The sequence below is a fragment of the Ascaphus truei genome, chromosome 3 (assembly GCF_040206685.1).
Source record: "Ascaphus truei isolate aAscTru1 chromosome 3, aAscTru1.hap1, whole genome shotgun sequence".
Classification (NCBI taxonomy): domain Eukaryota; kingdom Metazoa; phylum Chordata; class Amphibia; order Anura; family Ascaphidae; genus Ascaphus; species Ascaphus truei.
In genome coordinates this window covers 322,187,988-322,212,214 of record NC_134485.1, presented here as the reverse complement: position 1 = coordinate 322,212,214, position 24,227 = coordinate 322,187,988, and the positions used below count along the sequence as shown (strand labels likewise).

Here is a 24,227-nt window from a genome sequence, read left to right as displayed (position 1 = left end):
CCAGCTCTAATTTTGTCACCAAATTTCGCCTATCAATACATGGAGAACGAATTGACCGGCAGCTATACAGTTCTTTAGGTAATTAGAGATTGCACACATGAAGCTATTGAAGTAAAAAAATAAATTAAAAAAAAAAAAAAAAAAAGACTGAACTGCAGCTTTAATACAGTGTCTCCAAAGAGTCAATAAACCGCATCGTGTGTGTCACTCCGCCAATTATTTTTGGTGGGAGAAAATACAGCAAAAAATAACATGATTATTTCCCTATCACTCATGCAACAGATTGCTATAGCGCTGGCATTTATTTATGTATTTGTCCTTATGCAGCATGTCAGCCTTAAGTGGTATTGTTAACTGAATGTTTATATTAATACAGAGCCCAAGGCAGTCTCTGAGTCGCTGGTAATTGGCACCACACAATACCGACTGCAGTGGATGTGTTGGAAGGATGGGAGTGGAGAGAGAGAGAGAGAGAGAATACGTCACTAAGGAATTACAAATTTAGATCTAAGCTCGAGCAAACTTTTACTTCCATACTGTGACTTTATTTTTTGTAATGCTATCCCCTGATGGACAGACCACCAGCTCATTGGCCAAGTAGGCAGGTAACTGTGCATTTGAAGTTCCCTATTAATATTGTGTTTGCTCTGGGAAATAAATCTGGTCAGAATTTTGCACCCTGCAGCATCTTTACATTGAGAGATCTCCAAAATCATTAGCTAATATAACAATAGTATCTGTGATCAAATTATTTTTTTATTTTTTTTTAAATGCACTTTTGGAACTGCATGAATGAGACTGCACTGCGGACAGGAGGGGCTGTGCAAAGGTATTCAGCATCCTAGGCGTACCTTCAGACTTTTTAAAAAAAAAACATTACACAGTAGCCCCTCTCCCCCACTCCTCCTTTCTCTCTTCCTCTCACCCGCTCCTCCTCTCATCTCCCCTCCTCTCACCACCCTCCTCCTCTTCTGTCACCCCTCCCCTGCCTCTTCTCCCACCCTCTACTCGTCCTCCTCTTTTGTCACCCCTTCCTCCTCTTCCACCTCCTCCTCCTCGTCCACACCCCTCCCCTTCTCTCACCCTCCTACTCTTCCTCACCCATCCTCATCTTCTCACCCCTCTCCTCTGACCCCTCCTCCTCCTCCTCTTCTTCTTATTTCACCCCCTCCTCCTCTTATCCCTCCTCCTCTTCTTCCCCCCTCCTCTTCTTCCCTCCTCCTCTCCTCTCACCCCCTCCTCTTCTCTCACTGTATATAGCTCATGTGACAAAATGAAAGCAGTTAGTCAAGTTACATCAGGAGTGGCCAACTCCAGTCTTCAGGGGTCACCAACAGGTCAGGTTTTAAGGATATCCCTGCTTCAGCACATGTGGCTCAGTCTTTGCCTGCACCACTTGTGCTGAAGTAGGGACATCCTTAAAACCTGACCTGTTGGTGGCCCTTGAGGACTCCTGTATTAGGCCGTGCCTATAGTGCCGTAGTTGGCGACGGCGACACGGCTGGTGACGTCACCCCTCGCCACCGGCGAAAGTTATGTTTCGCCGGCCGGCGGGGTCGCAGGATTCCGGCAATTTGATTTGTTCAACGGCCATCACGTGACGCGACGGCCCTTGAAAAATCTAATTTTGCCGGCTTCAGGTTTCCGCGACGTCGACGTTGCTCCGTCGTGCGCACTATAAGCGCACGCGGCGGCGGCAATGTATTTGTTTTCGGGCGACGTCGCGTCGCCGGCACTATAAGCGCGGCCTTACACCTTCTTTATCATTTTAAAGATATGAAATAGCTTAACAGAAAAAGTGCAGTATCGAAGAATATACCAGGCCCCGCTGGCCCTCTTTGGGTTAAGGGTTTATAACTAACTAAGCAACTAAGTTGCAATGAACTGTGTTCAATTCTAAAGAAAATGGTAGAAAATCATAATCCAAAATCGAAAACAGAAGATCGATGATTATAAATAAATAGGGAGAATAATAGGGAAAATAACAGCCATTTACTGAGTTTAACGAGTTTTCTCTTTGTTATATCTAGGTGCTGGTTTTTTTATGGTGCTGGTTAATGTATACTTTTATTTATATAGTGCCAACAGGTACACAAGGATTTGCAAAATAGAAATTAGAATAAAGGGAAATATAATATTGATAATATTATCTTTATATAGCGCTGCTCATATAATTGTAACCTCCCTGGTGGGCTTACTAGTGTACTACAAGAGGTTTATGGTGAGCAGTCGATGCTAGGCTCCACCCTGTGGTGACACTGAGGTACTGGGTCACAGGAGGTATAAAAGAGGATGCAGAGTGTTCTGGGAGTTAAGTTCCAGCATGGTAGAAAGCGAGGAGCCTCAGGAGTAGAGGTAGAGGATATGTTCCCTAAAGTATAGTATAGGTCAGGCCCCCCCCTTTTATTGTGTTGGAGTTAGGGATAGTGCCTCATCAGTTAGGATCCCATAGTATGGGCACATGAGAAGAGCATGCCTCAGTAACGGGAATGCAAACATGCCTCAGTGGGCAAAGCAGAAAAGCCCCCAGGATGTCTGGGGATTGGCCCTACAAGTGGATCCCCATCCACAGTATTCAGTATGCCTGAGGAAGTGGCGGTTCCAGAACAGGGCAGGAAAGTAAAAGTAACATTTTACAGAACAGACCAGGATCCTGCAGTAAAAGGTACCACAAGGATAATGCCAAAAAGGGGCGCCCGGTCCACAAGATGAACTCAGACCATTAACAAATAAATGTACCTCCCATGAAGAGTGGGCACCGAAGGAAGAAATGTGTCACGAATGATAGCGGTATGGATGAAATAAAGTGCAACCCGGCCAATCTTATTGTAACTGTGACTGCAGTATTCCCAAGCCTGGCAGCATGAACAAAGATTGAAGCTGTACTCCTGGCGCCCATCTTTTCCATCGCCCAGCCGACCACAGACAGCACCCTGAGATAAGGTAAAACGTTGCTCATATCAAACACACAACTACCTCACTGTAACCTCCCTAGGGAGCCGGGCAGGGAGGGCTACATCATTTTGCACGCACAGTGAAACCCTGATCTGAAGAGCTTACAATCTACTATTGGGAAGTGAAGTTGAGTGCCCGAGGTCACAAGGAGGAGACACCGTTGAATTCTGAACCAATTTCAACCGTTGATGTAGGCAGTGACATCACCATTGATCTACTCCATCAGCCCAATATCATATAACATGTGAATTAAACATATAAGCACACAACATTGTCCTCATTTTTTAAACCGACTAACAAATAATTGCTATTATTTTTGGGGGGGATCTGTTAAGACGTATTACACTTGTTTAGCTTTAGCTGCAAGACTGGCCTGCAGCACACTGTGGATCCCATTGCTAGTAAAGGGTTCAGATGGCAGATTGGAAGCGTGAAAAACTAGGATGTGACATGCTGTATGAGCAGATGAGCGCCCTCCACATGCTTCATAAACCCTAACGGAGACCATTATTAGGCATTTGGCCAGAGTGTAATTAGGAAGGTCCTGGCTGCGGGATGGGAAGAGCACAAACATTGAGTGCTATTTATTATTCATGTCCTCCTGCTGAAAACTGCTAACATTAGTGCACGCCACATCCCCATCTCCCAGCGAGCTCCCTACCCACCTCTGCTGCCGCTCTCAACTCTCGCCTGAAAGAAAGGGCTGACAGCTAAATACCTCGTCTTTCATCTCTCTCTCTCTTTCCTCCCTTATGTGTAGAGATAAGTGCATTAACTCGTCCTGTTCCACATATCAAGCTACTGCTCTGCAGGAATGGGCCGATCACACTGATTTCACTGCAAGAGGGAACAGCAGCACATGGAAGGGGTTGGAAGCGACGTTCCTCCTCTCCCCTCGTACATACAGTTTTTATTTTTAAATGTATACGATTCTTTCTATGATGTGTACACAGTGATTCTTTCATTGCATTGCTTTCATTTGCATTGGTTCCTTCATTGCACAACACAAGCAGATAACCGCTTCTAAAATGTGCTGATGCCTGTTCAGCATTTGCAGACGCCCAGCGCAGTGACCATGCAGAAATCTTTCAGTCAACTGTTTTATTTGATCAGCAGAGTATATTAAAAAAAGCTAACAAACCGCACATGATACATTGACACTACCGGGTTTCTGGTTCTACTGCTGGTGCTCTAAATTACGTAATGCAGCGTCCCCATGTTGCTCGATATTTTTGGAGGTCTTTCTCCCCTCATCCTTAGGCTAAGGCCCCGCTCCCAGAGTCAGCGCGCCCGCACTGCAGACAGGCGGTGCGCTGACATACACAGACAGGTTTGTAGGGAGCGGGAGCCGGAGCGGGAGGTGGGCGGGAGTGGGAGGTTTGACAGGGAGGGGGGGCGTGGCTTGAGCGGAGGGACCCGCTACTCTCCCCCCCCTCCCTCCACCGACTCGGGCTGGAGCTGCTGATGGTAAGTAACACACACACACACACAGGCACTCATATACACACACACACACAGGCACACACATACACACACACACAGACAGAGGCAGACACACACACACACACACACACACACACACACACACACACACACACACACACACACACACACACAGGCAGGCACTCACGCACTCATACACACACACACACACACAGACAGAGGCAGGCACTCACGCACTCATACACACAGACAGAGGCAGGCACTCACGCACGCAGGCACACACATACACACACACAGACAGGCACGCACGCACTCAGACACACACACAGACAGGCACTCACGCTGCTTTCACTCCACACTCCTCCCCGCTCCCCGAAGTCTCTCCTCCTCCCGAAGCCTCCCCTCCCCATTGGCTCACAGCCACACCACGTGACGCGTCGCCGCTTGGGATCACCATTTTGTTGTGTCTCCTAGCGGCTGACGCGCCACAGCGTGTAGTGAGCTGTGCCGCCAGGGGGGACCGGGACCGGCTCGGGAGGATTCCCCTGCTGGTGGGGAACTGGCGTGTGGCTGCCCGCACCAACGAGCGCAGCGGGACCGAGGCCTTATATAAACCAGGGCTTTCCTCGAAGTCCGGGAACCCCCTACCGGACACCTAATAGCCTCAGGGTCAAGGCTTGCTCCTGCAGCCAATAGGAAGCTGCAAAGTTATTGGTAGATTAAAATCACAGCTTCCTATTGGTGCCCTACGGTAATCGTCAGACCAGATCACAGATGAGCAGCCGGTGGATCCCATGGTTCGGGAATGCTAGGAAAATACAGTTTTACTCATTTGGGTGGGGGGGGGGGTGGGGGGGGATGGTGGAAGGGGGGGTGTGGAAGGGGGGGGGTGGGAGGGAAGAAAAAATACTTGAACGTTTTTGCAGCCACGGCGGCAGAGTGTCACTCCGTGAAGCATTAATGTCATCCTTTATTTATAGAGCGCCGACATATTCGGCAGCGCGGTACAATGGCGGTACAGAGTGATTTCAATTACAGAATGACATACCAAATAAGGAAAAACAAGCGCAAACAGATGCAAAAGGGAGATAGGGGCAAATGCTGAGACAAAATGTAAAGTGTCTACTGATTGTGGCATGGAGTATGCCTCAGGGTGGGGTATGGTCAGCTGCATTGCTGATCCCATTAAGGCCGCGCTTATAGTGCCGGCGACGCGACCGATTACATCCCCCGTTGCTGTTGCCATTTGCAAAAAATGTGTTTTTGGTTTTGGGCAACGTCGATGGCCTTGTCATAAAAGGGGAGGGCAGAGGCACGGAGAAGCTCCCGATTGGCAGCCAGGGGAGAGCGTCGCCGGAAAAAATCAAATAACAGTGACTACCAGATTTCTGGTAGCACTGTCGCTCCGTCGCTTTGTCGCCGTCACGTGCACTATAAGCGCAGCCTAAGGTTGGGTGTGTTGATGTTAGTTGGTGTTAGATAGCGTGGCGTTTTGTCCAACTGCTTCCAAGGGTGTCTCTGCGCATGCGTTGGTGGTGCGTATATGGCCACTTGTGCGCATGCGCACGGCCATGGCTGTTTCTGAGACTCTGCACATGCGTTGAATGGCCAGACACTTTTGCGCATGTTTGAGGAGATGGCCACTTATGCGTATGAGTGCGGTGATGGCTGCTCCTGCGCATGCACGCAGTGATGGCCCTCCTATGTATGCCAATTCAACGCGACATCAGCTATTGCGCATGCGCACATAGACGGACGGTCCTGCGCATGTGCACGTCTGCCCCTCTTGCGCATGTACATGACGACGGCCACTCCTGCGCATGCGCGGAGGAACATGCATCCAGCACCCGAACTACAACTCCCAGCAGGCTTAAAAAATAAAACTACGTCACTTCCACTGACACTTCCATCTGTAACAGTTCCAGTCGAGCCTTTGGCTGGAACCCGCCCTTACCTGTCTGCTGTGGACATTTTGATTACTGGCAGCCTGCTATATTGGCTGCACCTGTTCAAGGGCTTAAATAGTAGCCAGAGACTTCCAAACCCTGCCTGAGCATTGAATACTTTTCAATGTGTTCCAGTTCCTGAGACTTCCTAGTTCCTGAGCCTTCCCCGTTCCTGAGCTTTCCTTGTGTCTTGCCATTTCCTGTGGCTTGCCTATCCATGTGGCTTCCCTGTTCCAGAGGCCAGCCTGATGCTGTGGCTTGCCTATCCATGTGGCTTCCCTGTTCCAGAGGCCAGCCTGATGCTGTGGCTTGCCTATCCCTGTGGCTTCCCTGTTCCAGAGGCCAGCCTGTTGCTGTGGCTTGCCTATCTCTGTGGATTCCCTGTTCATTTGGAATTCCTGTTGCTGGCCCCGGACCATGACCCCGACCTCGCTGCTTTCTGCCTGCCCTGACCTTTTGTCTGTTGCCTGGATTCTGCACCACTGCCGCCTGCCCTGACTCTTTGCCTTCTTACCGACCACGGATACTCTAACAGGACTCTGTCCCTGGGCTCTTGTCGGTTAATTGTCATCCCTACCTCAGCCCTGCGGGTCCCCTTCCTGATCGGAGACGAGTATCGTCACACCGTCTCCATGAAGGAGATTTATGCCAATGGAAATTTTACTAGGTGCAGGTGCCTGCAAAAAAGTTTCACTTCAAAATGTTAGTTTTCAGGGAGTTTTTAAATGACTGGAAGCTGGCAAAGAGGCTTATGGTGTGTGGTAGGGAATTCCATAGTGAGGGGGCAGCACGGGAGAGGTCTTGTAGACTGAAATGAGAGGAGGTAATAAGGCAGGAGGAACGGTAGATGTCATGAGCAGAATGTAGGGGCTTGAGGTGTAAGGGGGGGTCGGCGTTGAGAACTTTCTAAGTCAGAACTAGGGTTTTAAATATAATTCTAGAGGATACGGGAAGCCAATGTAGGGATTTGCATAGCGTAGCAGCAGAAGTGGAGCGGTGAGTGAAGTAGAGGAGTCTGGCAGCAGCATTTTGGATGGATTGGAGTTGGGATAGGTGGATGAGGAGAATACTAACTAGGAGTAGGTTGCAGTAGTCAAGGTGTGACAAGACGAGTGAGTGAATTAGGATATTGGTTGTGTCATAAGTGAGCGATATGTCTCAGTGGCTGTGAACGTTTTCAAAGATCGATTACAGCTATGAAGACAGTGGCTGAGGATGAGGGGGATTACCTAGACTAGAGGTCTGCAATCCACTGCTCTAGAATTTGGGCCTGGCCAGACACTGGACCACACTTCCGCAGTTCCGGCAGGTGGGGTTAGGCCCTCATTCTGCGGCCGATTCCCCCCCTACCTCGCCTGTTTACCGTGTCTGCGCGGGGCACCAGAAGGCGGGCCCAACTTCCGCATCTGCATGCGTGGCCACTCCAGCAGCGCGGGACCAGAGCAGCCCTCTCACCGCACCCCAAGGTAAAATTCTTCAATTGTGTGTGGGGAGGATGGGAAAGAGGGGAACAATTGAGTGTATATAGGAATTGAGGGAGAGTAGAGGGAGAAGAATGAATATGTGGAGGGGGGTTACGTGAGTGAGAGAGAAGGAGGGAGGATTTTTTTTTTGATTCTCTAATTCTAATTGAAGTTTGAAAGGTTGCAGACCCCTGACCCAGACCAAGTTTTGGCACGCTGAGCCAGAGCCGGACCCTCTCTCTCCCCCCAGTGGAGTTGTGGACACGGCGGCCGGATTTTGTGTGAGTCATTCTTCTCTCTATCTCCCATGGGGGTGTGTGTGTTTTTCTCTCCTCTTCCCCCCTGTACGCCTTCCTCCTCTCCGGTGACTGCTGGTGTTGGAGGCTGGCAACACTGATATCACTGATGGCCTCTTCTGCCAGCAGTCAATTTACTTCCGTCACCATGCAATCCATTTACTGCCAGGGAATTTTTCTCATGTGATAGGTGCCGCTAAAGAAGTTTCACTTAAAAAAGGGGAGGTTATCTTACCCATCTGAGTATAAAGCGAGTGGTATGTCCATTTATCACACGCTCACAGATTTGCCTAGGGGTCTTGCGCCTTCTAGGCATTGGAAAGGGGGGATCAATACCTACTCAGAAGAAAATTATATTCTTGCTCATAAAAGGGTCATCAAAGAATCTTAACCACGGGTCCCAAACTTTGGTAAAACTGGGGCACCCATCAGACAGGACACTTGTAAGCCTCTCCATGGACACCAAGGACCGGATCCTGAGCGTCACCCAGAGCCAACAGAACAAGTTAACCGGTCATTATAACAGGTGCATTTCCAGACTATAAAACCATAAAAATAGCCAACTTCACAAAAGTGGAACTAGGGAAGAGGCGGGTAACTAAAGGCCAGTGAGCCTGTCAGCAGTGGGGGAAATTAATAGAATCACTGCTGGAAGAAAGAATTGTTGAATAGCTAAAGTTCAGCAATTTCCAAGATCCCAGGCAGCAGGGATTTACTGGGGGGAGATCATGTCAAACAAACCTAATGAATTTTTGGACCGGGTGACTAAGGTAATAGATCAGGGAGGAACAGTAGATTAGATGTGGTTTACCTAGATCGTTCCACATAGACGACTGATGAACAAGGTACAAATGCTTGGGCTTGGATTCTAAGGTGGTTGAATAGATAAGACATTGGATAGGCAACAGAGAGTTGTGGTAATCAGCGTACAATAGATACAATAGTTTAGAGGGGAACGTATACCTTTTTTCAGCTGACACTAGAATATGCCCGAGGGTGACACTACTGTGCAGGAGTAATGATTAATGACCCAATATATGCTTTAGGTAGATTAGAGGAATGGTCAAGAGTGTGACAAGTGCAAAATAATGCCCCAAATCATGCACTTGGGTCGCAAAAATCCAAAATACAGTATACAGGATTAATGGCACTATGTCAACTAGTATAGAGGAAAAGGGACCTGAGCGTCATTATTTCAGCAGAATTAAAAGTAGGCGAGCAATGTAACAAAGCAATGAGGAAAGCCAGCAGGATGCCAGATTGTACAGTATATGGAGATGTATTAGCAGCAGAGAGAGAGCTAGTGATGCCATATTATAGATCATTGGCGAGACCTCACCTCGCAGGCCCGTCCCTAGGCATACCTTGGGTAAAGGGACAGACTAGGGGTGGCAGGTCTCAGGAGGCGGCAGGAAGGAAAATGGAGCAGCACTGCCGCTTTCCTTTTTTTTAAGATGTATGTAGGTTCTGAAACGGGGGTCTCCGGAGCTGAACCGTATTCATTTTAACTCCGGCGACACCCAGCTTCCTGAGATACTTACCTCCTTAGGGGGTGCTGGTCTCTCCTCAAGTTTAACGCCCCTGGTCACATGGGCCAATAGGAAGCCACCTATGACATCACGGCTTACTACTGGCCTATGTGATGGGACAGCTAAACCTGAGCAGGAGATACCGGCGCACCCTAAGGAGTTAAGTATCTAAGGAAGCTAGGGGTCGCCGGAGCTGAAATGAATGCAGTTCAGCTCCGGAGCAGTCCTGCTTCCTACCTAGAAGAGGATGGGGGTGAACATTTTTTTTGTGTGGGTGGGGGCAGCATCCTTATTAGTGCTTGCCTAATGGCGGCGCATAATCTAGGGATGGTGCCTGCACCTGTGTTCATAAATTATTTAGAGATTGTGCAAAGAAGGGCTAATAAAATGGTTCATGATCTACAGCAGGGGTGCGCAAACGTTGGGGCGCGAGATTATTTTTGGGGGGCGCGGCAGTTACAGAGGCCCCACGCTCTTCAGCTCGTCATGGCTGCCAGAGGGGATATTGCAAAGGGGCAGCAAGGGGATAAGAAGACATTTTCCCGTCAACTACTAGGCACAAAATATACAGCAGATTGGTACAAGCGCTGCTTTATCTGCACAGAGAGGCACAGTGCCTTCTGCTGCTGCAGTTGGTGTCAGACTGGAGTCTCCCACTTCAGAGTACACAGCCGTAACACTTTCCGTGCTGGAGGAACCGTACTGTATTGTGAAGTATTGCAAAACCACAGCGCTCCATAGTTAGAGCTCAATAGAGTCTGTTGACTAAAGTGTGACAGCCATTAGCAAACATTATTAAGTGAATAGCTGTTAATAATCAATTATGGCTATTGCCCTTCAGTAAGTATACTCCAATTAGTACAAATAGAATCAACATATACAGCAACATTCTGCAATTGAATCTTAAAGCAGCCACCCCAAAAACGTGAGGCGAGTTGAGTTTCCCCCTGTTTATTATTTCATCCTCATTGACTGTTACTATAGCAACCTCTGTTCTTTGTAATGTGTGCATTTCAGTGGCCATTTAAATTTCCCGGGGAAGCAATTTTTCAGCAAAGATTATGTCCAGGATGCAACTACAGAATGTAAAAAGGGTGGCATTGGAATGCAGATAGATACATTCAGCAGCAAAGGCACTTTACAGTGGTGGAAAAAAAGGAAACACTTATTTTATAGGTGATTGCAATATTTATCTGGCTAAAAGATGCATTGACTGCGGATAGAATTAATTATTATTATATGTAGATATTATATATAGATAATAGATCATTTTTTGAATCCATGTTTTGGGCCCTTATTTAATATGCTGTGATGCCTGTTCGTCGTTCTGGGGAGGATTTTAGTCTCATAAATTTGAATAGAGCTTGACTCTTCTCCAGCTCTGGCAAGCGGCTTCGCAGCATATTGTATAGGGCCCTGGATAGAAGTGAAGCTATCGTCATATTTTGACTGCAGTCTTCTCTATCTATCCTATAAACCGTACAGTGTTTCTCAACTTGCTCCTTGGGGCACCGCAATCACATCATGTAATATGGTTAACGATCAGCCTCAGAACCAAATATAAGAAAAGGCCCTACACACGTGCTAGGGGTTCCCCGGGCATCCCTAAAGGCTTCCATACCATTTTCAGATCATTTGAAAATTGTACCAAATACAGAAGAATTTACAATACAGCAGATATCAGACTCGCTGCTAGAGAGGGTTGGGGTTCCTTACAATGCATCTGATCTCAGACACACTATTAGAGAGGGTTGGGGTTCCATAGAGTTTCACAATATAATGATAGGGTTTCTCAATAACAAAAAAAGGTTAAAAAAAAACACTGGCTTAGTCACTCATTAGTTATACCTGATTCTAACCCTACCTGGTCTACATTTAAGAATCTAAAAGCAGTAGTGCAGGGTCAGAACAAGTGAACGGTGGGCCCCAGTGCCCCAAAATATCTAGGTCCCTCACCTCCTCTAGCCCCCTTCACCATAGTGTGCCACTGCAGTGCTATGGATTCTAGGTGACATTTTTCCCTGCTTGGCAGTGATTCTCAGCTGCTGAGCTGGAAAAAGTTGCTCCCCAGAATCCTTAGCGACAGCCCTGGTACCACACTATAAGAACCCAGTGAGAGAAAAAAAGCCATCTAGATGGAGTAACGGGCAATAGGCCCCTTTAGGCTGTGGGCCACAGTACCTTGCACCAGCTATAGTTCTGCTCCTGCAGTGGTGTCACACTCTAGACCCCATGTGGATAGCTGCCTGACATATCCCTGCATAGGGTCAATGTGGTGACTGTCTGTCTTATTTATTGCAACCACCAGGTAATCATTTTTACGCATGCTCCTTTTACAGATGTAACCGGACTTCATGTCTCCGGGGCAAGCTGTGTGACTGTGCCGGAGGATTATTGCTGTGGGGGGGAAGCATGGACCCCCAGCAGCGATATCACAGCAGCAGTGATATCTCTGGAGCCGCCACTTTTAGCTTTTCCAGCCGCAGCTCTGGAGAAATTAAGTCCCGCTACATCTGTATATTAGATGATAAACAACGAAATAGGACAGAATGAGAGGAAGCTACAGACAGTAATAACTGAACCCAGGGGGTCGTGCATTTATGTTCAATGCCAACTCCCTATCAACTGTGACTCATCTTCTCCCCCTTCTACTGGAACACAGAATTATTTTTATTCTTCAGTAGAGATATCCCACACTTACAGATATCCCACCAGGGTAACAGTGTAAATAAATGCAGGGTGTTTTTAAAGTAATAGAACAAATGGAGATAAACTCCGTATCTGGGCTCCTAAAAGTGAGCATAAGACATCTTCAAACAAAATGAATGTAACAATTCCCAATGATCACGATGTAACACTGTGTCAACAACGAATACAGGTGTCTTCTAGATTAAATGCCTTCCAGTGTGTCCAGTCATATATAATGCTCTTATTGGGGGGAGGCACGACAAAGAAAGGCAATATAGTGGGATGACCAGGCTGACACTGAAATGAACAACCGGCCCCCACCATCAAACACCTAATGTCCAAATCACTCCCCCCTGGTGCTAGACTGGATGGGCTTAAGAGTACTAAAAACATATACACTGCTTGAAGTTTAAAGTACTCACACTTGGCAGCAATGTATCCTGTAGTCAGCGTGCTGCTGATCCATAGGTCCAGAGAGAAGGCATCCCGTGTGGTGGAAGTGCAAACAGTGCACAGCTTGTTGAGACAAACGATGAAAACGACGGTGGCTGGATCCAAAAATGTCATAAAAATTATTTCTTTTTATTGGGTCACATCACCAAAAACACTCACAAAGCCTTGTGAGAGGAATCTCTGACGCATTTCGGGCTGGCCTGCCCTTTGTCAAAGAGTGCCACTCTCTGACAAAGGGCAGTCCAGCCCGAAACGCGTCAGAGGTTCCTCGTCGCTTTTATTGTTTGTCTCAACAAGCTGTGCACTGTTTGCACTTCCTCCACACGGGATACCTTCTCTCTGTTTTTAAAGTAATTTGCTTTCCTGAGTCATTCACAAGAAGTTACAGCTTCAAATTTGAGTGTGGGGGGTGTGGGGGGGGGGGGGAGGGGAGGAGACAGCTACTTGCAATGACTTGCTAATGCTATAATGCTCCACCAAAGGTCAAAGCTATTAACAAACAGCACAAAACACAGCAGGTTTCCCTATTATAACATATGGGAACCAGTCCTCAAACAGCCCAGGCACAAAGACACTCCATCGCATCTCATTCCAAACCTCCCACACACTTCTCCGTGACTTAGCAGTCAGTGTGGTCCCCAAGTTCAGTTTCCTCCCTGCACACTGTGTAGTTTTTGCAGGCTAATGTTCAGGTTCCTTCCCCTCACTGCAGGGCTCAGTGAGGCCGCACAGCACTCCCAACTGCCCCTTGCTGTGCTCAAATGCAGCAGAGAACAGAAAAAGAAAATCTGCAATTACGATCATTTTTCCCCCTTCTATTTACAATCCACACGATGATTTCAAGGGATGTGTTGCATAGTTACAGAGTAGATGAGATTGGTAAATGGCAAATGTAGTCGCCTGAGATTCTAATCCTAGATTTATATTGATCCAAATGAAGGCAAACAAAACCAGAGTGAACAAAAATTCCTTCCTGATTCTAGCAATGGCAATCAGATTTCTCCCTGGATCAACATCCTTCCCTTGTTTAACTTATTTGATACGTCTCTGTATAACGCCCCTTTCTAAAAAATACGTCCAACCTTCTCTTAAAAATATGTATTATATCTGCCATCAGTCTCCTTTGCTTGTAAATTCCACGTTTTAATTTCCCTTACTGTAAAGAACCCTTTCCTTTGCTGCTTGTGAAATCCCCTTTCCTTCAATCCCAAGGTGTTACCCTATTTGTACTGTCTTAGGAATTCAAAATTGCCTCGAACGTTCCTTGTATTGACCTTGATAATAGTTGTATATGGTTATTAGTTCCCCTCCTAGACGCCTCTTTTCTAATCTAAACAAATCTAAATTAGCTAGCCTCTCCTCATAAATCAGATTATCCATCTCCTTTATTAATTTGGTGACATAGCAACGCGGCGGGACCATGCAGGAGGTGATGTCGGGAGATGCCGCCATGATCATGTGATTACAGGGTGAAGCCCAAAATGTACACCTGCTAATTGTATGTATTGTATGTCTTTGTTTATATAGCGCCAAAAGTGTACTCAGCGCTTCACAAAGAATACAGTACAGGGAATTATAATAATACAATAAGTGCAGCAAAAATCAGACAATGGGAAAGGAAATCCCTGCCCCGAAGAGCGTACATTCTAGAGCTAATGATTCTAACAGATTTAGAAAGCTCTAGAACAATTGAGTTAAAAAAATACAATACAACAGGGCATTTTACCAATCGCAAAAACCCCAAAACCAATTGACCAACTTCGAAAAGCTCTTTTGTTCAGGGACAAACACGAAGGGACTCACATCGCCCTCTCCTGGGTCGGTCGTTTTTGTTTGTCTTTTTATTTACATATTACGTCATGTATTCGTCGTCAATAAGTTGGTCTGCTAGCCATGGTTTTTATGTATGTATGATTAACATTGATTTAAATATGCAGTTCACCTTGCAAAATGTATATGAACACCGTGTCGGTAAACCATGTTAGCAACCAATAAAAATTAAGTTGAAAAAAAAAAAAATACAATACAGACATAATGGCCAGAAAGACACGACAATATATCCCCCCTCACTATTAAGTGATTTTATTGTGACAATATTTTCAATGCACTAATTTTTAGATCAATATCATTAAAATAATTTTTAAGTAAACTTCACTTGACCTTTTCTTGAGGGTTTTTAAGTGTGCGGCATAAAGTATCTCTTTTCTTTCTCTTTACTTATACTTTATACAGTGGCATAATTATGCTTTCTTCCCTTCCATCCATACCCTGTTTAATGCAAGATAAGATCTTATTTGCCTGTGCAGCTACTGCCTGACTTTGAGCACTATTGCTAAGCCTGCTGTCTACAAGCACTCCTCAATCCTTCTCCATCAAGGGCTGACCTAAGTATTTAGTTTGTAGGTAGCATGATTATACTTGCTTCCCAAATGCATAATCTTACATTTATCTGAACTATACTTCAACTGCCATTTACTTCCCCAGGTTTATCAAAGTCCTTATGTATAAAAATGACATCCTGCTCTGATTTGACTACCCTACACAATTTAGTGTCATCAGCAAAGATGGAAACTTTGTGCTCTCCGCCAATTTTGTGGTTCTGAACCTGTGGAAATGGAGATTTACATTTCTAAATATAATGGTCTGGCTATTACTGAATTTAGCTCCTTATGAACCATTGGGTGCATGCCATTGGGACCAGATGCTTTATTTACCCTACTTTTAGCAAGCCACCTTTGCGGAAGTAAGCCGACGGCTGCTGTGTGCGCAGCTGCAGCTGATGCGGTATACTTCTTCCCAACACCTACAACTGTTCCTAGCAAAGCGCCGGTATCCAGAGGGCGGATTTCGTACACTGTACTTAATGGGGAATAACATGTGAGTGGTCACCTGTCACTCATGTATTTGTTATTATAGTGTTACTCCCTACACTTAGTCCGTCTCTCTTGTGCTTATTTTCTTTGCTCCACACGTCCATCTGAATAACGGAGGTGACAAGAAGAATATCAGAGTGATCAAGCTATCCATCTACCTAGAACTAAGAGATAGCCTAGATTGGCACACATGCTGTATTAACTATCACACAATGTGAGTATACACCTATCAGGTGTTATTCTCATTATTTAGTACACTTATATCAACGTTATTGCACTATATATTTTTTATTTTTGATTTCCACTAGTCCCAGCCAGGACCTGCTCAGTGATCAATAAACTCCTTTCAAGATTGCTAATGTCCCTCAACTTTGCAAGTTGCCTCTTCAGATCAGCAATCTGACAATCCACAGCAGTATATACTGTACCATGGAAGGCTGTTCCAAGTGTGCATATATGTGGTGAGATGTGCATTGAGTGGCATTCTCAGCCCTGCTCCCACTCGATTATGCTGCAATAGGGAATATATATATATATGTAACTCAACTATGGAGTAAGAAGAAGCAGAGGTCCCAAAATGGGTCCGTCGCGCCCATAATGGCCCGTGCCTCCAGGGGGTACTTAACGTGCCTTCCTTTCCTTCCCCCCACCACGAGGCTTGGTGGATTTGCGCGCGAATCAACAAGGGGAGGGGCTAATGGGGCGGGCTATTTAAACCCTGCGCTCGCAAAAGCTACTCACTGACTCTGTTTTCTTTTCTCCCTGCAGGTACCTGTGAGCGTGGTGTCCCCCGATAGCAGCATGGATCCCCGCAGCACGAGCAGCATCCAGGCTCAGGCAGCTGACCGCCGGACACAGCGCCCGGCGGCCCCACGGAAGCAGTGGCCAGAGCAGGAAGAGCTGCAGCCCTCTCCCATCCGGAGAGGGAAGCAGGCGGCCCAGCCTCGTTCACAGCCCCGCTCACAGCCCCCTCACAGCTCCTCTCCCATCCGGAGAGGGAAGCAGGCGGCCCAGCCTCGTTCACAGCCCCCTCAGCCCCGCTCACAGCCCCCTCCCATCCGGAGAGGGAAGCAGGCGGCCCAGCCTCGTTCACAGCCCCCTCAGCCCCGCTCACAGCCCCCTCACAGCTCCTCTCCCATCCGGAGAGGGAAGCAGGCGGCCCAGCCTCGCGCTCAGCCCCGCTCCCAGCCCCCTCACAGCTCCTCTCCCAGCCGCAGAGGAAGGGAATCAGCCCGGCAGGCTGGCTCCGCCCCCCAGCCTCACTCCCGTGCCTGCTCGCAGCAGAGCAGGGAAGGGAGGGCTGTTCCACCCCCCCTCATGGGAGAGGACTTTAGCCACCACCCTGCAGCTCCAGTCCCCGCTCCCCCTGCTGGCATGGCCCCCCCCATCCCTGCAAAAACGGCCCCCCCCCATCCCTGCAAAATCGGCCCCTCCAGCCCCCAGCCACCCTCCCCCTGCTGGCATGGCCCCCTCCATCCCTGCAAAAACGGCCCCTCCAGCCCCCAGCCACCCTCCCCCTGCAGCTGTTAGCCACGCTCCCACTGCTGGCCTGCCCCCCCCTTCCGCTGCACAGCACATCCCCCCCCTGCTGACCAGACCCCCCCCCCCGAGGGCCGGCCCGAGCCAGCCCACCAACGCGGCACAGCCACCCCCGGCGCTCCTGGCGCCTTACCCCCAAGCGCCTTACCCCCAAGCGCCTTACCCCCAAGCGCCTTACCACCAAGCGCTTTACCCCCAAGCGCCTTACCACCAAGCGCTTTACCCCCAAGCGCCTTACGCCCACGCGTCCCATGCCCCCCCATACGCACCGGCAAATCACACGCACTACGCTCCTGCGCCGTATGCACCTGCCCCCTACGCGCCATACCCACCGGCACCGCCAGCGCAGGCACCCACACACCATGCCCCAGTGCCCGGTGCACCTGCGCCAGACGCCCCTGGCGCGCCGGCACCTGCCTTGGATACATCAACGGCGGTCCCGCTGCCCCTGCCTGCGGGGTGCCCCCCAGTGCCCCGGGCACCTCCCCAGGCGGATGCGCCGGCACCAATGGCGCTGGGAAGCGTCGCCGATCCGGGGAGCAGTAACAGGAGCCGTGCAGCTGCCAAAAGACCCAGGACCGGTCACCCAGGTGCACAAGCCGCAGGATCAGGTGAGCATGAAAATGCAGCATTGGAATGTAATGAGGATGATGTTGATGGGGACGTTAGTGATGGGGGGTCGGTTAGGTCAGGGTCGGACTGTGAGTCCCAGGGGTCAGACAGCGAGAATAGTGAGAGACCGAGCAGCGAGTCAGACGCAAGCAGCGGCGCAGACAGCGACGAGACCCCAGGGGTAAAGCGCATAAGGAAACAGGTAGAGGCGTTGAGCAAGGCGGCAAAGCGGAGTAGGACAGATAAGGGAAAACGCAAAGCGCGCAAAGACAAAGGGGCGGCTTCCACCCACAGTGGGGAGGATTCGTTTGCAGTTGAAACAAGCCCCCTGTACACACACCTGCCCAGGAGAACACAGAGAGACATATGTAACAGGAAGTATGTGGATATGTTCAAGCTGTCTGTAAAGGGGCGAGCAGAGAGGAAGCGCGCGCGAGAGGCAGGCGAGAAAGGGCAGGTAGTGAGGAGTAACGCAAACTGGGTTATGGGTTTCATTGTGTTCGGGGACTGTTTCCTTTCAAAACATCCCAAGGAATTGCATAATGTGATGAGATACATGAGCGTGATACAGAACATACATGACGAACACGAGGGGTCAGCGTGGCGGGATTATGACGAGCAGTTCAGGCATAGGTGGCAGGGGGATACACGGTTGAGTTTGGGGAAGATGGACATGGAATTGTGGATGAAGTTAGTGGGACGGGGTAAGCAGGGGGGCGACGCCACCTTTCCCAAGGGTCCAGGCGATCGGCCTGGGAGTGATTCAACAAGCAGGGGCAATAAAAGGGAGTGTTGGGCGTTTAATGATAAACACTGCAAACTGGGGGCGGGTTGCAAGTTTAGGCATGTGTGTAGCCGGTGCGGGGGTAGCCACCCCGTCACGAAGTGCTTCAAAGGCCATGGGCAACCGGAGCCAGGGGAGAGGGAAGGCGCTAACACCGGTCAGCCTTAGTGGTGTGGGCCGTTGGCTAAAGGGGTACCCCGACCGGGAGAAGGTGGTTTTTTCTTGGAGGAGGGTTTAGAAGGGGTTTTTTTCACACACCAGTGGGGGGGTGAGTTAAAGGGGATAAAATTGGGACGTATGGTGGGCCCATTCACACACACACACCCCCCCCATTGCTCAGTTAATGATTTCCCCGGGTGCAAGCAAAAAAAAAAAAAAAAAAAATATATATATATTATATTATATTCAGGTAATTGTTACTCTGGGCCCCCAGCAGCTTCAGAGGCACAATCGAATGCTCAAAGGGGTACATTAGGGGCCGGCAGGCGTGTAATTAGATAATCTACTAACATGTTTTCTGTCTTCACAGCAGGGGCCCCTCGATACTTTATTAATAACATGCGTACGCCTTCGCAAGCGAGCTGCAGTCAGGGTTTAGGGTCACAGCGTGGGGTGTGGGGTGAGTCCCCAGTAAGTGGCCTTACTGGGTCCTCCGGGTGGCGGAACTGTCAGGCCAGTCATCGTAGGGACACCGTGAATTCCCGAAATGGGGCTCCACCCGATGCGGATGGGCCGCCAGGTAACGGTTCCCCTGAAAAGATCGTGCGGGCTGGAGGCGCCGACGCAGGCGGTCGGTCGCTGTACCCCTGGCACCAATCTTAGGCAGCTGGGCTCTATCCTATGCGGGTAGGCCCAGGCGGCTCTGATAAGGGGGACCTAGGGGCCGTGGAGAGTGTCTCTCGCGGTGGAGAGTGTCTCTCCCAGTAACGGTAGACGGGGGCCGTGGAGAGTGTCTCTCGCGGCGGAGAGTGTCTCTCCTGGTGGACGGTAGATTAGGGCGGGTGGAGGAGGGCTCCCCCCGCCGGAAGATACCGAGAATAGGGATGACAAAGGACTAAGATTATGGCTGACAGTTATTTGCAGGTATTGTTAAAACAATAAAGCTGTGACCATTTTTACTTCCACAAAACTGTGTCGTCTCAGTTTGTTAGGGGGGTGTAAGTAAACCACGCAGTAGGCACACTAGGCCGTTAAGAAGAAGCAGAGGTCCCAAAATGGGGCCGTCGCGCCCATAATGGCCCGTGCCTCCAGGGGGTACTTAACGTGCCTTCCTTTCCTTCCCCCCACCACGAGGCTTGGTGGATTTGCGCGCGAATCAACAAGGGGAGGGGCTAATGGGGCGGGCTATTTAAACCCTGCGCTCGCAAAAGCTACTCACTGACTCTGTTTTCCCACCCACCCATCCCATTGAGAATGTAATGTTGTGTTGTGTATAACCATATTTTATGAATCTGTTAGCAGATCCATCGTTACAGCTTTGGCGGAACGCGGAACTGTCAGGCCAGTCATCGTAGGGACACCGTGAATTCCCGAAATGGGGCTCCACCCGATGCGGATGGGCCGCCAGGTAACGGTTCCCCTGAAAAGATCGTGCGGGCTGGAGGCGCCGACGCAGGCGGTCGGTCGCTGTACCCCTGGCACCAATCTTAGGCAGCTGGGCTCTATCCTATGCGGGTAGGCCCAGGCGGCTCTGATAAGGGGGACCTAGGGGCCGTGGAGAGTGTCTCTCGCGGTGGAGAGTGTCTCTCCCAGTAACGGTAGACGGGGGCCGTGGAGAGTGTCTCTCGCGGCGGAGAGTGTCTCTCCTGGTGGACGGTAGATTAGGGCGGGTGGAGGAGGGCTCCCCCCGCCGGAAGATACCGAGAATAGGGATGACAAAGGACTAAGATTATGGCTGACAGTTATTTGCAGGTATTGTTAAAACAATAAAGCTGTGACCATTTTTACTTCCACAAAACTGTGTCGTCTCAGTTTGTTAGGGGGGTGTAAGTAAACCACGCAGTAGGCACACTAGGCCGTTAACAAGTATTAACTATCACATTTGTTCTCTATCCAACTATCTTGTTTCAACCTTTCTTTGTTTGAACTCCTAGTTTTAACTCCACACTACACTTTAACCAAATGGCACCTCAGTCACACAGCTCAACTCAAACTATGCTCGTAACCTCCAGAATAGTGCATGCATTTTGTTTTCTTGCATCGGTGCCAAAACTTTTATATCTTTATTTGCCCTGCGGTAGCATAAAGCAAAGGAAACTCATTAATCTCGTGGTTTACAGTTAATATTTTTTTGGACTTCATATAGCACTGACATTTTATGCAGAGCTATGCATAGACACATATAGGCATTAGGTTTTTCTTTCTTTTAATAGCGTCTCCTGGGGGCTAAAATAGAGCAGAACCAGTGAAAAGGAATTGTACCAGATTTATCAAAGGAAAAGCTCAGTGGCTTTCAATGGGTGGCCTTTGATACACGTGGCGCTGTTTTTTACACTGGTTTGTCCGCTGCTTTGTACCCAGAAGACTCTATTAGATAACCATCAACGCGTCGCTGGTTACAAATTGTGTTCACTGCCAAATTAAAACTTAGAGTGTAAGCTCTTCGGGGCAGTAATGCCTTTTTCTAATGTCTACTTACAGGTATGAAGTGCTTATTCCCATTATGTCAAGTGTGTTACGGCTGTAAAGTGCCAAGTACATGGATGGCGCTATGTAAATACATAATAAGCTAACCCTTTCAGTGCTGAAAGGATCATGACCCCAGAGTGCAACCCAATCGCCGCTATTTTACCTAAACACCATGCACAGATTTAGACATTTACATCAACCACCCCGGTATCAAACCCTGACTTTGTAGGCCCTCACAGACGTGTAACTTCTAGTGATGCATTGCTGCCCCAGGTAAAAGTCAGAACTGCTATTTCAAGCTTCAGCAGAGGGAGGATGTAAGATGCACTGTATGCAGCTGACACATATACAATGTCCCCCTGGCTGCAATAGGACAACTACAACTCCCAGCATGCTATGCTGCATCAGGCAGCCCCTTCTGCATGGAGGCCCAGCGGAGCGTTTGAAAGCAGAAAGAGCTACAGAGGCTCAAGGTGTAACAGTCCCAAAGAGAGAGAGTGAGCGAAGACCGTTGATTGGAAGTTTGGATGCGCAGTAACCAAATGGGTTCCAAGGGTTGTGAGTAACGCAGGAAGAGGTCCTCATTACAGACAAGGGTACTGAATGTTTTTTGAAGAACAAGCCTGCAACAATTGTATATTATGACTGAGGATCACAGTTATGTCTGCATATCTGTGGTAATAAGATGTATGTATAAATATGTTTGTTATTCAAGGCCTGGTGTCGTGTCTATGGTCTGACTTTTGGGGCGTGTGCCCAGTACGTGGGATAACACTGTTATAATGGGGAGTAGAACTTGGGCACCCTACTTAGCGTATAGAAGTTAGTCTAAAGGAAAATAAGGGGTTACTTAAGGAACCCCAACCCTCTGGAATAACGAGTCTGAGATCAGATGCATTTTTTTTCCTCTGCAATATTACCAAGATACGCCCTTTCCTCTGTTTGCTCGACTGCTAAAACTCTGACCCAGGCCCTCATTCTCTCCAGTCTCCACTACTGTAACCTCCTGCTGTCCGGCCTTCCTGCCTCCCACCTGTCTCCCCTACAATCTATCCTAAACGCTGCTGCCAGAGTCACACTACTCTTTCCTAGATCTGTCTCCACGTCTCGCGATTGCTCCGTCGTGCGCACACTAGGAGCGACCTCACGGGATCCTGCACTCGGCGCTTGCGCAAACACACAGTATAAGCTCAGCCTAACAACACTGAACCAATCATCATATAATAAGCATGATATCCCTGAAGGAGCAGTTTACCTGTTATTATTTTTTTTTACATGTTTAGGAAGCGCGGGGTCCTCTGAGCTGAAGCGCGTTAATTTAATCTCTGGGGACCCCTTTTGTTACCGAGATACTTACCGGAGAAGGTTCTGCCGGTATTTCACTTTCAATTCCCTGCATCAGACAGATGATGTTGCGGATTCCTATTGGCCCTGGAGGAGACCGTATTTATTTATTTATAAAATATTTTACCAGGAAGTAATACATTGAGAGTTACCTCTCGTTTTCAAGTATGTCCTGGGCACAGAGTAAAACAAATAATACATGGTTACAAGTACAGTTACATAAATGAACAAGGTGTTGGGTTCTCCTTCCCCATTAAGTATCTGGGGAACCAGGTGGTTTACGGAGCTGAAATTGAGGCAGTTTAGGTCCAGGAACCCCTGCTTCCTATACATGTAAAAAAACGTGAAGGAGAGGACTGCTCGAAATGTGTATGGAATAACCAAGTCAAGCTGGTTAGGATGGGACAGTGCCGCTAACTGAGAAGCATATTGCATTTACATGCCTTGACTGAGTTTATTAATGGGTCGGTGAGAACTAAAGAGGCCCAAAGGGAGGAGTGAGGGAGGCAGATCATCTGGTTACCTCTCTATAAAGTGACCGCAATGTACTGATTGCAGAGAACATTTACTAGCTGCGCACCATCGCTGTGCCAGGCCCAGTCAGAGTTTTCCTGTACACTTCAGTCATCTCAGTATTTATGAGCAGAGGCATGTGAACATTTACCAGATTTATATATATTTTTTTAATGAGTTCACTACTCAACAAAACATTCCTGTGAAAGCTATTTCCCAATTTGCATGGTCTGCAAATATATATATATATATATATATATATATATATATATATTTGCGAATATTTGAGGCAGTTGTCAACTTTCACCAATATACGGCTCCATGTTAAAATGTACATTAATTAAAGGTGACATTGTGAGTGCTCATTTCTTTGTCATTTCCCAGAATCCCTGGCTCCAGTGGCAGTACTGTATGCTAAGAGATAATGTGGGAAAGCAGGTTGCAGACCTGTCTGAGACGTGTGTATGTGCTCACAGGTTATATTTTTATTTGCTGTATTCCAATATTCTCCAAAGATTACCAACCAAAAGTCAAAAACTCATTTGAAAAAGTTGGGGTCAAGAATCCTTTCTAATTCAACATACAGTGAAGACAGAAATTCCCTTTTCTCCTTTTATTTTTTAATTCCTAGATCTTAATTTTCCAATACGCCCCTACTGCAAATCATTGTTTATATCTTTAGTGCTATATAGAATTAAATAAGAAAAATAATGCTGGCTATTCTTTATTCTTATTATTCTGGAAGCCAGGGGGCTCCTGGGAATAGAACTGGTCTGGTTATTCACCGTGAGACCCTCCTGTTTAGTAACTGGGATGAAAAACAAAATCCCTTGGGAGAACCGTTGTTTTATGGGTTACAGTAAGTAGTTTAGAAGCAGAATTTGCTGGAATGAAACATGCAACCTTTTGCTTGTTTGCATACAGTGGCTTCATTGCTGATCACTTTGTATTCTTTTTCACAACAAATGTTTATATGACACTTTATAATAGCTTCTGGGGTGGTTATTAACACTAAACTGCAGTATTTGTCACCTATGCTCAGCGCGATCTAAACATCCTGTTCAGCAAAACATTTGTTCTTCTACTAGAAAAACAAGAACACAAACACACACACGTTAAACAAAAGTTTAATGCCAAAACAATAGACGTTTCGGTTCTATC

General features: G+C 48.0%; 1 protein-coding gene across 6 annotated transcripts in view; it reads right to left on the bottom strand.

Annotated features, from left to right (window-relative positions):
* Positions 1–24,227, bottom strand: part of CACNB3 (calcium voltage-gated channel auxiliary subunit beta 3) — a 199,193-nt gene that overhangs the window by 72,468 nt on the left and 102,498 nt on the right. The gene's annotated exons all lie outside the window — the stretch shown is intronic.